General features: G+C 51.0%; 1 protein-coding gene across 1 annotated transcript in view; it reads right to left on the reverse strand.

The window, feature by feature from the left end:
- FAM83H (family with sequence similarity 83 member H) overlaps positions 1-2,318 on the reverse strand; it is a 40,586-nt gene extending 38,268 nt beyond the window's left edge. Inside the window, exon 1 of the mRNA XM_075269935.1 lies at positions 2,234-2,318. The gene's annotated coding sequence lies outside the window, so the exon portion shown is untranslated. The remainder of the gene's footprint in view (positions 1-2,233) is intronic.
- Positions 2,319-12,562: the final 10,244 nt, after the last annotated feature.

Here is a 12,562-nt window from a genome sequence, read left to right on the forward strand (position 1 = left end):
GTGTATATAGCAGTGTACAGAGCGGAGTAGACAGTCATGTAGTGTATATAGCAGTGTACAGAGCGGAGTAGACAGTCATGTAGTGTATATAGCAGTGTACAGAGAGGAGTAGACAGTCATGTAGTGTATATAACAGTGTACAGAGCGGAGTAGACAGTCATGTAGTGTATATAACAGTGTACAGAACGGAGTAGACAGTCATGTAGTGTATATAACAGTGTACAGAGCGGAGTAGACAGTCATGTAGTGTATATAGCAGTGTACAGAGAGGAGTAGACAGTCATGTAGTGTATATAACAGTGTACAGAGCGGAGTAGACAGTCATGTAGTGTATATAACAGTGTACAGAGCGGAGTAGACAGTCATGTAGTGTATATAACAGTGTACAGAGCGGAGTAGACAGTCATGTAGTGTATATAACAGTGTACAGAGCGGAGTAGACAGTCATGTAGTGTATATAACAGTGTACAGAGCGGAGTAGACAGTCATGTAGTGTATATAACAGTGTACAGAGCGGAGTAGACAGTCATGTAGTGTATATAACAGTGTACAGAGCGGAGTAGACAGTCATGTAGTGTATATAACAGTGTACAGAGCGGAGTAGACAGTCATGTAGTGTATATAACAGTGTACAGAACGGAGTAGACAGTCATGTAGTGTATATAACAGTGTACAGAGCGGAGTAGACAGTCATGTAGTGTATATAACAGTGTACAGAACGGAGTAGACAGTCATGTAGTGTATATAACAGTGTACAGAGCGGAGTAGACAGTCATGTAGTGTATATAGCAGTGTACAGAGAGGAGTAGACAGTCATGTAGTGTATATAACAGTGTACAGAGCGGAGTAGACAGTCATGTAGTGTATATAACAGTGTACAGAGCGGAGTAGACAGTCATGTAGTGTATATAACAGTGTACAGAGCGGAGTAGACAGTCATGTAGTGTATATAACAGTGTACAGAGCGGAGTAGACAGTCATGTAGTGTATATAACAGTGTACAGAGCGGAGTAGACAGTCATGTAGTGTATATAACAGTGTACAGAGCGGAGTAGACAGTCATGTAGTGTATATAGCAGTGTACAGAGAGGAGTAGACAGTCATGTAGTGTATATAACAGTGTACAGAGCGGAGTAGACAGTCATGTAGTGTATATAACAGTGTACAGAGAGGAGTAGACAGTCATGTAGTGTATATAGCAGTATACAGAGAGGAGTAGACAGTCATGTAGTGTATATAGCAGTGTACAGAGCGGAGTAGACAGTCATGTAGTGTATATAACAGTGTACAGAGAGGAGTAGACAGTCATGTAGTGTATATAACAGTGTACAGAGCGGAGTAGACAGTCATGTAGTGTATATAACAGTGTACAGAGCGGAGTAGACAGTCATGTAGTGTATATAACAGTGTACAGAGAGGAGTAGACAGTCATGTAGTGTATATAACAGTGTACAGAGCGGAGTAGACAGTCATGTAGTGTATATAACAGTGTACAGAGCGGAGTAGACAGTCATGTAGTGTATATAACAGTGTACAGAGCAGAGTAGACAGTCATGTAGTGTATATAACAGTGTACAGAGCGGAGTAGACAGTCATGTAGTGTATATAACAGTGTACAGAGCGGAGTAGACAGTCATGTAGTGTATATAGCAGTGTACAGAGCGGAGTAGACAGTCATGTAGTGTATATAACAGTGTACAGAGAGGAGTAGACAGTCATGTAGTGTATATAACAGTGTACAGAGCGGAGTAGACAGTCATGTAGTGTATATAACAGTGTACAGAGCGGAGTAGACAGTCATGTAGTGTATATAACAGTGTACAGAGCAGAGTAGACAGTCATGTAGTGTATATAACAGTGTACAGAGCGGAGTAGACAGTCATGTAGTGTATATAACAGTGTACAGAGCGGAGTAGACAGTCATGTAGTGTATATAACAGTGTACAGAGCGGAGTAGACAGTCATGTAGTGTATATAACAGTGTACAGAGAGGAGTAGACAGTCATGTAGTGTATATAACAGTGTACAGAGCGGAGTAGACAGTCATGTAGTGTATATAACAGTGTACAGAGCGGAGTAGACAGTCATGTAGTGTATATAACAGTGTACAGAGCGGAGTAGACAGTACAGAGCGGAGTAGACAGTCATGTAGTGTATATAACAGTGTATATAGCAGTATAGAGCAGTGTATATAGCAGCATACAGAGTCTGGCCCGGCCCCGCTGTCTCTTACCTGCGCTGTCTCTTTTCTTTTCACTTTTCCGTCTCTTTTTCCTCCTCAGGAAGAGAAAACAGAAGCGAGAAGGAGACAGGAGGGCGGGACTAGAGGCGGGGCCGGGGCGGGGCATGGGCGGGACAAGAGAGACATTCCTGAACCCGCCCCTCCTCCCACCTCACCCTCTGACGGGAGCTGCCAGCACAGCCTGTGTGCAACCGGGAATACCTCCCCCTCATACCTGTGTAACCGGGAATACCTCCCCCTCATACCTGCGTGCAACCGGGAATACCTCCCCCTCATACCTGTGTAACCGGGAATACCTCCCCCTCATACCTGTGTAACCGGGAATACCTCCCCCTCATACCTGCGTGCAACCGGGAATACCTCCCCCTCATACCTGTGTAACCGGGAATACCTCCCCCTCATACCTGCGTGTAACCGGGAATACCTCCCCCTCATACCTGCGTGCAACCGGGAATACCTCCCCCTCATACCTGTGTAACTGGGAATACCTCCCCCTCATACCTGTGTAACCGGGAATACCTCCCCCTCATACCTGTGTAACCGGGAATACCTCCCCCTCATACCTGCGTGCAACCGGGAATACCTCCCCCTCATACCTGCGTGCAACCGGGAATACCTCCCCCTCATACCTGTGTAACCGGGAATACCTCCCCCTCATACCTGTGTAACCGGGAATACCTCCCCCTCATACCTGCGTGCAACCGGGAATACCTCCCCCTCATACCTGCGTGCAACCGGGAATACCTCCCCCTCATACCTGTGTAACCGGGAATACCTCCCCCTCATACCTGCGTGCAACCGGGAATACCTCCTCCTCATACCTGTGTAACCGGGAATACCTCCCCCTCATACCTGCGTAACCGGGAATACCTCCCCCTCATACCTGTGTAACCGGGAATACCTCCCCCTCATACCTGTGTAACCGGGAATACCTCCCCCTCATACCTGCGTGCAACCGGGAATACCTCCCCCTCATACCTGCGTGCAACCGGGAATACCTCCCCCTCATACCTGTGTAACCGGGAATACCTCCCCCTCATACCTGCGTGCAACCGGGAATACCTCCCCCTCATACATGCGTGCAACCGGGAATACCTCCCCCTCATACCTGCGTGCAACCGGGAATACCTCCCCCTCATACCTGTGTAACCGGGAATACCTCCCCCTCATACCTGTGCAACCGGGAATACCTCCCCCTCATACCTGCGTGCAACCGGGAATACCTCCCCCTCATACCTGCGTGCAACCGGGAATACCTCCCCCTCATACCTGCGTGCAACCGGGAATACCTCCCCCTCATACCTGTGTAACCGGGAATACCTCCCCCTCATACCTGTGTAACCGGGAATACCTCCCCCTCATACCTGTGTAACCGGGAATACCTCCCCCTCATACCTGCGTGCAACCGGGAATACCTCCCCCTCATACCTGTGTAACCGGGAATACCTCCCCCTCATACCTGCGTGCAACCGGGAATACCTCCCCCTCATACCTGTGTAACCGGGAATACCTCCCCCTCATACCTGTGCAACCGGGAATACCTCCCCCTCATACCTGTGTAACCGGGAATACCTCCCCCTCATACCTGCGTGCAACCGGGAATACCTCCCCCTCATACCTGCGTGCAACCGGGAATACCTCCCCCTCATACCTGTGCAACCGGGAATACCTCCCCCTCATACCTGTGTAACCGGGAATACCTCCCCCTCATACCTGTGTAACCGGGAATACCTCCCCCTCATACCTGCGTGCAACCGGGAATACCTCCCCCTCATACCTGTGTAACCGGGAATACCTCCCCCTCATACCTGTGTAACCGGGAATACCTCCCCCTCATACCTGCGTGCAACCGGGAATACCTCCCCCTCATACCTGCGTGCAACCGGGAATACCTCCCCCTCATACCTGCGTGCAACCGGGAATACCTCCCCCTCATACCTGCGTGCAACCGGGAATACCTCCCCCTCATACCTGTGTAACCGGGAATACCTCCCCCTCATACCTGTGTAACCGGGAATACCTCCCCCTCATACCTGTGTAACCGGGAATACCTCCCCCTCATACCTGCGTGCAACCGGGAATACCTCCCCCTCATACCTGTGTAACCGGGAATACCTCCCCCTCATACCTGCGTGCAACCGGGAATACCTCCCCCTCATACCTGTGTAACCGGGAATACCTCCCCCTCATACCTGTGCAACCGGGAATACCTCCCCCTCATACCTGTGTAACCGGGAATACCTCCCCCTCATACCTGCGTGCAACCGGGAATACCTCCCCCTCATACCTGCGTGCAACCGGGAATACCTCCCCCTCATACCTGTGCAACCGGGAATACCTCCCCCTCATACCTGTGTAACCGGGAATACCTCCCCCTCATACCTGTGTAACCGGGAATACCTCCCCCTCATACCTGCGTGCAACCGGGAATACCTCCCCCTCATACCTGTGTAACCGGGAATACCTCCCCCTCATACCTGCGTGCAACCGGGAATACCTCCCCCTCATACCTGTGTAACCGGGAATACCTCCCCCTCATACCTGTGTAACCGGGAATACCTCCCCCTCATACCTGTGTAACCGGGAATACCTCCCCCTCATACCTGTGTAACCGGGAATACCTCCCCCTCATACCTGCGTGCAACCGGGAATACCTCCCCCTCATACCTGTGTAACCGGGAATACCTCCCCCTCATACCTGCGTGCAACCGGGAATACCTCCCCCTCATACCTGCGTGCAACCGGGAATACCTCCCCCTCATACCTGTGTAACCGGGAATACCTCCCCCTCATACCTGTGTAACCGGGAATACCTCCCCCTCATACCTGCGTGCAACCGGGAATACCTCCCCCTCATACCTGTGTAACCGGGAATACCTCCCCCTCATACCTGCGTGCAACCGGGAATACCTCCCCCTCATACCTGCGTGCAACCGGGAATACCTCCCCCTCATACCTGTGCAACCGGGAATACCTCCCCCTCATACCTGTGTAACCGGGAATACCTCCCCCTCATACCTGTGTAACCGGGAATACCTCCCCCTCATACCTGCGTGCAACCGGGAATACCTCCCCCTCATACCTGTGTAACCGGGAATACCTCCCCCTCATACCTGTGTAACCGGGAATACCTCCCCCTCATACCTGTGCAACCGGGAATACCTCCCCCTCATACCTGTGTAACCGGGAATACCTCCCCCTCATACCTGCGTGCAACCGGGAATACCTCCCCCTCATACCTGCGTGCAACCGGGAATACCTCCCCCTCATACCTGTGTAACCGGGAATACCTCCCCCTCATACCTGCGTTCAACCGGGAATACCTCCCCCTCATACCTGTGCAACCGGGAATACCTCCCCCTCATACCTGTGCAACCGGGAATACCTCCCCCTCATACCTGTGCAACCGGGAATACCTCCCCCTCATACCTGTGCAACCGGGAATACCTCCCCCTCATACCTGTGTAACCGGGAATACCTCCCCCTCATACCTGTGCAACCGGGAATACCTCCCCCTCATACCTGTGTAACCGGGAATACCTCCCCCTCATACCTGCGTGCAACCGGGAATACCTCCCCCTCATACCTGCGTGCAACCGGGAATACCTCCCCCTCATACCTGCGTGCAACCGGGAATACCTCCCCCTCATACCTGTGTAACCGGGAATACCTCCCCCTCATACCTGCGTGCAACCGGGAATACCTCCCCCTCATACCTGCGTGCATCCGGGAATACCTCCCCCTCATACCTGTGTAACCGGGAATACCTCCCCCTCATACCTGTGCAACCGGGAATACCTCCCCCTCATACCTGTGCAACCGGGAATACCTCCCCCTCATACCTGTGCAACCGGGAATACCTCCCCCTCATACCTGCGTGCAACCGGGAATACCTCCCCCTCATACCTGCGTGCAACCGGGAATACCTCCCCCTCATACCTGCGTGCAACCGGGAATACCTCCCCCTCATACCTGTGTAACCGGGAATACCTCCCCCTCATACCTGTGTAACCGGGAATACCTCCCCCTCATACCTGTGTAACCGGGAATACCTCCCCCTCATACCTGCGTGCAACCGGGAATACCTCCCCCTCATACCTGTGTAACCGGGAATACCTCCCCCTCATACCTGCGTGCAACCGGGAATACCTCCCCCTCATACCTGTGCAACCGGGAATACCTCCCCCTCATACCTGTGCAACCGGGAATACCTCCCCCTCATACCTGTGTAACCGGGAATACCTCCCCCTCATACCTGCGTGCAACCGGGAATACCTCCCCCTCATACCTGCGTGCAACCGGGAATACCTCCCCCTCATACCTGTGCAACCGGGAATACCTCCCCCTCATACCTGTGTAACCGGGAATACCTCCCCCTCATACCTGTGTAACCGGGAATACCTCCCCCTCATACCTGCGTGCAACCGGGAATACCTCCTCCTCATACCTGCGTGCAACCGGGAATACCTCCCCCTCATACCTGTGCAACCGGGAATACCTCCCCCTCATACCTGTGTAACCGGGAATACCTCCCCCTCATACCTGTGTAACCGGGAATACCTCCCCCTCATACCTGCGTGCAACCGGGAATACCTCCCCCTCATACCTGCGTGCAACCGGGAATACCTCCCCCTCATACCTGTGTAACCGGGAATACCTCCCCCTCATACCTGCGTGCAACCGGGAATACCTCCTCCTCATACCTGCGTGCAACCGGGAATACCTCCCCCTCATACCTGTGTAACCGGGAATACCTCCCCCTCATACCTGTGTAACCGGGAATACCTCCCCCTCATACCTGTGTAACCGGGAATACCTCCCCCTCATACCTGCGTGCAACCGGGAATACCTCCCCCTCATACCTGTGTAACCGGGAATACCTCCCCCTCATACCTGTGTAACCGGGAATACCTCCCCCTCATACCTGCGTGCAACCGGGAATACCTCCCCCTCATACCTGTGTAACCGGGAATACCTCCCCCTCATACCTGTGTAACCGGGAATACCTCCCCCTCATACCTGCGTGCAACCGGGAATACCTCCCCCTCATACCTGCGTGCAACCGGGAATACCTCCCCCTCATACCTGTGTAACCGGGATTACCTCCCCCTCATACCTGCGTGCAACCGGGAATACCTCCCCCTCATACCTGTGTAACCGGGAATACCTCCCCCTCATACCTGCGTGCAACCGGGAATACCTCCCCCTCATACCTGTGTAACCGGGAATACCTCCCCCTCATACCTGCGTGCAACCGGGAATACCTCCCCCTCATACCTGTGTAACTGGGAATACCTCCCCCTCATACCTGTGTAACCGGGAATACCTCCCCCTCATACCTGTGTAACCGGGAATACCTCCCCCTCATACCTGCGTGCAACCGGGAATACCTCCCCCTCATACCTGTGTAACCGGGAATACCTCCCCCTCATACCTGTGTAACCGGGAATACCTCCCCCTCATACCTGTGTAACCGGGAATACCTCCCCCTCATACCTGTGTAACCGGGAATACCTCCCCCTCATACCTGTGTAACCGGGAATACCTCCCCCTCATACCTGTGTAACCGGGAATACCTCCCCCTCATACCTGCGTGCAACCGGGAATACCTCCCCCTCATACCTGTGTAACCGGGAATACCTCCCCCTCATACCTGTGTAACCGGGAATACCTCCCCCTCATACCTGTGTAACCGGGAATACCTCCCCCTCATACCTGCGTGCAACCGGGAATACCTCCCCCTCATACCTGTGTAACCGGGAATACCTCCCCCTCATACCTGTGTAACCGGGAATACCTCCCCCTCATACCTGTGTAACCGGGAATACCTCCCCCTCATACCTGCGTGCAACCGGGAATACCTCCCCCTCATACCTGTGTAACCGGGAATACCTCCCTCTCATACCTGTGTAACCGGGAATACCTCCCCCTCATACCTGCGTGCAACCGGGAATACCTCCCCCTCATACCTGCGTGCAACCGGGAATACCTCCCCCTCATACCTGCGTGCAACCGGGAATACCTCCTCCTCATACCTGTGTAACCGGGAATACCTCCCCCTCATACCTGTGTAACCGGGAATACCTCCCCCTCATACCTGTGTGCAACCGGGAATACCTCCCCCTCATACCTGTGTAACCGGGAATACCTCCCCCTCATACCTGTGTAACCGGGAATACCTCCCCCTCATACCTGTGTAACCGGGAATACCTCCCTCCTGCACATAGCAACCCCAGCACATAATACCAAATCATTGCATAGCAACTAATCCCAGTGCACCATGTTAATAGCTCTTCCCTTGCCCCGTCTTCAGCACACGTCTGTCCAGTTTTGCGCACAAAATGTATTTACATGTAAAACCATCAAACATGGCAGCTGAAGAAGAAGTGGTTGTGTCTGCAGCTCCTGCCGGGGCGCGGGGTCTCCATGGTAACAGACAACAGTATAGAAGTAGTCAGTGTAATGTTATTCCACAAGCCGAGGACAGACGGATGGCACCATGGAGACGCATCTCTCTGCAGAGGAGCTGTATACACAAATATCTGCTGGGACCGCATTTAACATATAATGAGAAAAAATCTGGAAAATTTATATAAGAAGATGAACAGAACTGACACACAGCAACGACTCTGCAGTCCCGGGCCGTGCTCGAGAGACTCTGCTGCTTTGTTATAGTGAAAATGTTCTGGCCGAGACCCAGAGAAACGCCAAGAATCCGAGCAGGGTGTATAAATAACCAATATCCTTACATGGAAGAGTCCGGAGAAGACAGGCGCAGCACTACAACCCCCAGCACCCACCCCATAGGAGCTACAGGTACTGCTCGCTGGTGTCAGCCACATCAGGAGAGAAGAGGCCGACTGTAGGACAGGGGAATACAATCTATTACTATCTGTTATCAGCCATGTCAGGAGAGGAGAGGCCGACTGTAGGACAGGGGAATACAATCTATTACTATCTGTTATCAGCCATGTCAGGAGAGGAGAGGCCGACTGTAGGACAGGAGAATACAATCTATTACTATCTGTTATCAGCCATGTCAGGAGAGGAGAGGCCGACTGTAGGACAGAAGAATACAATCTATTACTATCTGTTATCAGCCATGTCAGGAGAGGAGAGGCCGACTGTAGGACAGGGGAATACAATCTATTACTATCTGTTATCAGCCATGTCAGGAGAGGCCGACTGTAGGACAGGAGAATACAATCTATTACTATCTGTTATCAGCCATGTCAGGAGAGGAGAGGCCGACTGTAGGACAGGAGAATACAATCTATTACTATCTGTTATCAGCCATGTCAGGAGAGGAGAGGCCGACTGTAGGACAGGGGAATACAATCTATTACTATCTGTTATCAGCCATGTCAGGAGAGGAGAGGCCGACTGTAGGACAGGGGAATACAATCTATTACTATCTGTTATCAGCCATGTCAGGAGGGGAGAGGCCGACTGTAGTACAGGGGAATACAATCTATTACTATCTGTTATCAGCCATGTCAGGAGAGGAGAGGCCGACTGTAGGACAGGGGAATACAATCTATTACTATCTGTTATCAGCCATGTCAGGAGAGGAGAGGCCGATTGTAGGACAGGGGAATACAATCTATTACTATCTGTTATCAGCCATGTCAGGAGAGGAGAGGCCGACTGTAGGACAGGGGAATACAATCTATTACTATCTGTTATCAGCCATGTCAGGAGAGGAGAGGCCGACTGTAGGACAGGGGAATACAATCTATTACTATCTGTTATCAGCCATGTCAGGAGAGGAGAGGCCGACTGTAGGACAGGAGAATACAATCTATTACTATCTGTTATCAGCCATGTCAGGAGAGGAGAGGCCGACTGTAGGACAGGGGAATACAATCTATTACTATCTGTTATCAGCCATGTCAGGAGAGGAGAGGCCGACTGTAGGACAGGAGAATACAATCTATTATTATCTGTTATCAGCCATGTCAGGAGAGGCCGACTGTAGGACAGGGGAATACAATCTATTACTATCTGTTATCTGCCATGTCAGGAGAGGCCGACTGTAGGACAGGGGAGTACAATCTATTACTATCTGTTATCAGCCACATCAGGAGAGAAGAGGCCGACTGTAGGACAGGGGAATACAATCTATTACTATCTGTTATCAGCCATGTCAGGAGGGGAGAGGCCGGCTGTAGGACAGGGGAATACAATCTATTACTATCTGTTATCAGCCATGTCAGGAGAGGCCGACTGTAGGACAGGAGAATACAATCTATTACTATCTGTTATCAGCCATGTCAGGAGAGGAGAGGCCGACTGTAGGACAGGAGAATACAATCTATTACTATCTGTTATCAGCCATGTCAGGAGAGGAGAGGCCGACTGTAGGACAGGAGAATACAATCTATTACTATCTGTTATCAGCCATGTCAGGAGAGGAGAGGCCGACTGTAGGACAGGAGAATACAATCTATTACTATCTGTTATCAGCCATGTCAGGAGAGGAGAGGCCGACTGTAGGACAGGAGAATACAATCTATTACTATCTGTTATCAGCCATGTCAGGAGGGGAGAGGCCGACTGTAGGACAGGGGAATACAATCTATTACTATCTGTTATCAGCCATGTCAGGAGAGGAGAGGCCGACTGTAGGACAGGGGAATACAATCTATTACTATCTGTTATCAGCCATGTCAGGAGAGGAGAGGCCGACTGTAGGACAGGGGAATACAATCTATTACTATCTGTTATCAGCCATGTCAGGAGGGGAGAGGCCGACTGTAGGACAGGAGAATACAATCTATTACTATCTGTTATCAGCCATGTCAGGAGAGGAGAGGCCGACTGTAGGACAGGTGAATACAATCTATTACTATCTGTTATCAGCCATGTCAGGAGGGGAGAGGCCGACTGTAGGATAGGAGAATACAATCTATTACTATCTGTTATCAGCCACATCAGGAGAGAAGAGGCCGACTGTAGGACAGGGGAATACAATCTATTACTATCTGTTATCAGCCATGTCAGGAGAGGAGAGGCCGACTGTAGGACAGGAGAATACAATCTATTACTATCTGTTATCAGCCATGTCAGGAGAGGAGAGGCCGACTGTAGGACAGGAGAATACAATCTATTATTATCTGTTATCAGCCATGTCAGGAGAGGCCGACTGTAGGACAGGGGAGTACAATCTATTACTATCTGTTATCAGCCACATCAGGAGAGAAGAGGCCGACTGTAGGACAGGGGAATACAATCTATTACTATCTGTTATCAGCCATGTCAGGAGGGGAGAGGCCGACTGTAGGACAGGGGAATACAATCTATTACTATCTGTTATCAGCCATGTCAGGAGAGGCCGACTGTAGGACAGGAGAATACAATCTATTACTATCTGTTATCAGCCATGTCAGGAGAGGAGAGGCCGACTGTAGGATAGGGGAATACAATCTATTACTATCTGTTATCAGCCATGTCAGGAGAGGAGAGGCCGACTGTAGGACAGGAGAATACAATCTATTACTATCTGTTATCAGCCATGTCAGGAGAGGAGAGGCCGACTGTAGGACAGGAGAATACAATCTATTACTATCTGTTATCAGCCATGTCAGGAGAGGAGAGGCCGACTGTAGGACAGGAGAATACAATCTATTACTATCTGTTATCAGCCATGTCAGGAGAGGAGAGGCCGACTGTAGGACAGGAGAATACAATCTATTACTATCTGTTATCAGCCATGTCAGGAGGGGAGAGGCCGACTGTAGGACAGGGGAATACAATCTATTACTATCTGTTATCAGCCATGTCAGGAGAGGAGAGGCCGACTGTAGGACAGGGGAATACAATCTATTACTATCTGTTATCAGCCATGTCAGGAGAGGAGAGGCCGACTGTAGGACAGGGGAATACAATCTATTACTATCTGTTATCAGCCATGTCAGGAGGGGAGAGGCCGACTGTAGGACAGGAGAATACAATCTATTACTATCTGTTATCAGCCATGTCAGGAGAGGAGAGGCCGACTGTAGGACAGGTGAATACAATCTATTACTATCTGTTATCAGCCATGTCAGGAGGGGAGAGGCCGACTGTAGGATAGGAGAATACAATCTATTACTATCTGTTATCAGCCACATCAGGAGAGAAGAGGCCGACTGTAGGACAGGGGAATACAATCTATTACTATCTGTTATCAGCCATGTCAGGAGAGGAGAGGCCGACTGTAGGATAGGAGAATACAATCTATTACTATCTGTTATCAGCCATGTCAGGAGAGGAGAGGCCGACTGTAGGATAGGAGAATACAATCTATTACTATCTGTTATCAGCCATGTCAGGAGAGGA

The sequence above is a fragment of the Leptodactylus fuscus genome, chromosome 4, assembly GCF_031893055.1.
Source record: "Leptodactylus fuscus isolate aLepFus1 chromosome 4, aLepFus1.hap2, whole genome shotgun sequence".
NCBI classification, from domain to species: Eukaryota; Metazoa; Chordata; class Amphibia; order Anura; family Leptodactylidae; genus Leptodactylus; species Leptodactylus fuscus.